Source organism: Arachis ipaensis, chromosome B03 (assembly GCF_000816755.2).
Source record: "Arachis ipaensis cultivar K30076 chromosome B03, Araip1.1, whole genome shotgun sequence".
Lineage (NCBI taxonomy): Eukaryota > Viridiplantae > Streptophyta > Magnoliopsida > Fabales > Fabaceae > Arachis > Arachis ipaensis.
The window spans coordinates 103,902,348-103,906,564 of NC_029787.2; positions in this window are offsets into that span (position 1 = coordinate 103,902,348).

The following is a 4,217-nucleotide window of genomic DNA, read 5'->3' on the forward strand; positions in this document are numbered from 1 at the left end:
ACCTAAAAACAATGCCAAAAAGCGTATAAATTATCCGCTCATCACAACACCAAACTTAAATTGTTGCTTGTCCCCAAGCAACTTAAAACAAAATAGGATAAAAAGAAGAGAAAATACAATAAATTTCAAAATATCAATGAAGTTTAGTTCCAATTAGATGAGCGGGACTAGTGGCTTTTTGCTTCTGAACAGTTTTGGCATCTCACTTTATCCTTTGAAGTTCTGAATGATTGGCATCCATAGGAACTCAGAATTCAGATAGTGTTATTGATTCTCCTAGTTTAGTATGTTGATTCTTGAACACAGCTACTTTATGAGTCTTGGCCGTGACCCTAAGCATTTTGTTTTCCAGTATTACCACCGGATACATAAATGCCACGGACACATAACTGGGTGAACCTTTTCAGATTGTGACTCAGCTTTGCTAGAGTACCCAGTTAGAGGTGCCCAGAGTTCTTAAGCACACTCTTTTTGCTTTGGATCGCGACTTTAACCACTCAGTCTCAAGCTTTTCACTTGGACCTTCATGACACAAGCACATGGTTAGGGACAGCTTGATTTAGCCGCTTAGGCTAGGATTTTATTCCTTTGGGCCCTCCTATCCATTAATGCTCAAAGCCTTGGATCCTTTTTACCCTTGCCTTTTGGTTTAAAGAGCTATTGGCTTTTTCTGCTTGCTTTTTCTTTTTCTTTCTCTTTTTTTTCTTTATTTTTTGCCATTTTTTTCGCAAGCTTTGTGTTTTTCACTACTTTTTCTTACTTCAAGAATCAATTTTATGATTTTTCAGATTATCAATAACATTTCTCTTTTTTCATTATTCTTTCAAGAGCTAACAATTTTAACATTCATAAACTTCACTATCAAAAATATGCACTGTTCAAGCATTCATTCAGAAAACAAAAAGTATTGCCACCACATCAAAATAATTAAACTATTTTCAAGATAGAATTCGAAATTCATGTACTTCTTTTTCTTTTTCAGAAAACATTTTTCATTTAAGAAAGGTGAAAGATTCATGGAACATTCATAGCTTTAAGACATAGACACTAAACACTAATGATCATGTAATGAAGACACAAACATAGTCAAAACATAAAGCAAAAAAAATGAAAACAGAAAAGAAAATAAACAAGGAGATTAAAGAACGGGTCCACCTTAGTGATGGTGGCTTCTTCTTCCTCTTGAAGAACCAATGGAGTTCTTGAGCTCCTCTATGTCTCTTCCTTGCTTGTGTTACTCCATGTTGAAACTCAATTCTCCTAAAGAGGTGTTGAGTTGCTCACAATAGTTGTGTGAAGGGAAATACATCCCTTGAGGCATCTCAGAGATTTCTTGATGAGGAATTTCCTCATGCTCTTGTTGAGGTCCATGAGTGGGCTCTCTTGTTTGCTCTATCCTCTTTCTAGTGATGGGCTTTTGAGATGAATCTCTCCATCTCCCATAACTTGGAGTTGAAAGCAACAGCCTTCCCTTTCCTCTTCCTAGAGGTTTCTCTGGCCTTAGGTGCCATTAGTGGTTATGGAAAGCAAAAAGCTGAGCTTTTCCACACCAAACTTAAAAGCTTTGCTCGTCCTTGATGATTAGATTCTTGCTAGTAAAGAATTTTATAAAAATAATCACGTTATAAGTATAATTTCTAAACCAACAGAGAATCCTTTCGTACAAAAACTTTGGTTGTCACAAGTAACAAAACCCAATAAAATTTATAACCGAAGTATTTAAACCTCGGGTCGTCTTCTCAAGGAATTGCAGGAAAGTATGATTTATTATTGGTTATGGAAAATGTATATTTTTGGGTTTTTGAAATAGGGAACAGGAAAATAAATTGGCAAGAAAGTAATCTTAATTATCATGAACACCAGTGCAAGGTATAAGAACTGAAAATTCCATCCTAGTTATCCTTATCAAGTGTGATGAGAATTGTTTATTGCTCCTACTTAGTTAACCCTTACTAAATAAAGGAAAGTCAAGTGGACTAATCAACTTGATTCCTCAAGTCCTAGTCAACTCCTATGGAAAGACTAGCTTTAGAGAGATCCAAATCAACCAGCAAGAATTCCAATTTTCAATTAACAACTGAGTTCAAACTCAAGTGTCACCAATTACTCAACCAAAGCAAAGGGAAAAAAATCTAAATTATTTATATCATAAATAGAATAAAACAATCATAAATCTGAAATACCTCAAATTGCATTTAAACATAAATTCAAACCTAACATGAAAAGTTCATAAGCCAATTTGGCAACATAAGTAATTAACAAGTAAAAGTATTAGAGTAAATAAAAGTAGAAGAGAAACATAAATTAAGGAAACATTGAACCTAGAATTGAAAAGCAATCCTAAAATTAAGAGAAATCCTAATCCTAAAGACTAAGAGAGAGGAGAGAGCCTCTCTCTCTAGAAACTTAAAACTAAAACCTAATAATTATGAATATGAAAGTTGTTTCGATGAATGGATGCATTTTCCCACTTTATAGCCTCTAAAATGTGTTTTCTGGGCCAAAAACTGGGTCAAAAACAGCCCAGAAAACACATTTTAGAGGTCGCTGCAAAGTCACGCGGAAGCGTCGTCCACGCGTTAGCATGGATTGGGTTTTTGCCAGGTCATGCATTCGCGTGATCCATGCGTGCGCATCGCCTGGCTTCGGGGCAGCTATGACAAATTATCCATCATTGCGAAGCCTCGGACGTTAGCTTTCCAACGCAACTGGAACCGCATCATTTGGACCTTTGTAGCTCAAGTTAGGGTCAATTTAGTACCAGGAAGTCAGGCTGGACAACTTTAGCAGTTCCTTCAGTTTCTTGTATTCCTTCCACTTTTGCATGCTTCCTTTCCATCATCTAAGTCTTCCCTGCCCTGTAATCTCTGAAAATACTTAACACATATATCAAGGCATCGAATGGTAATAAGAGGGGATTAAACATAGCTAAATTAAGACCAAGGAAACATGTTTTCAATCATAGCACAAAATCAGGAAAGAAAACGTAAACTCATGCAAATCATATGAATAAGTGGGTAAAGTCTTGATAAAAAACCACTTAATTGAGCACGAGATAAACCATAAAATAGTGGTTTATCAACCTCCTCACACTTAAACATTAGCATGTCCTCATGCTATGCTCAAGAGAAGCTATAAGAGAGTGAAGAGGAATGGTAGAATGTATGAAATGCAACCTATGAATGCAACTAAATGCAGAATGATTTTTCCTACTTGGTTAAAAGTAAACAAATCTTTTAAGAACAAATATGAACTGGATTTTACTAATTCAAATCACAAAATAAAGTACAAGTGAACTTGCAAAAGAAAATAGCTCGTGAAAGCCGGGAACAAAGAATCGAGCATCGAACCCTCACTGGAAGTGTATGCACTCTAATCGCTCATGTGTTTAAGGTTCGATCTCTCAATTCTCTACTAACCTTGCTTTCTAAGGCTTGATTTTCTTCTACCAATCAACATAAATTTAATGCACAAATACACATATCAAGAGGTCTTTTAAGGGTTGTAATGGGGTTAGGGTCAAGGTAGGATTGTATTTGGTCAAGTGGACTAAAATCTGAATCCTTAATTAACCTAAACTTTCCACCTAACTTTAGACAATCCATGTAATCATAATACCACATCTAACTATCCATTAGCCATGTTTTCCACATATTCATGCATCCTAATTTCGAGTACAGTATATATGCATTACTTTCACCATTTACTTTGGGGCATTTTGTTCCCTTTTATTATTTGCTCTTTTTCTTTTCTTTTTCTCTTTTTTCTTTTTTATTTATTTTATTTATTTTTTTATTTTTATATATACATATTTTTTTTCTTTTATTTTTCTCAATGCATATGATTAAATTATTGAATGCACGAACATGTCCTAAATATTTCTTTCATATTTTCATAAAGATATATAACATACTAAATTTCCAAACCCAATTTTTCCACACTTAATTCATAAGCATTCTCACTAGTCTAAACTAACCAAGGATTCAAATTAAGGACATTATTGTTTTCTGCTTAGAGTTAGTGATGAGCTAAAGTAAAGAATAAAGGGGTAAAATAAGCTCAAAATTGGTTTGCAAGGGATAATGAAAGGTAAGGCCATATGGGTATGTAAGCTTAGTGAAACAAAGGCCTCAATCATATAAGTGCATGCATACATCAAACCATGGAAATATAGAATTAAACAAGACAAAGATCACAATTTTAGAGAGAATAACACA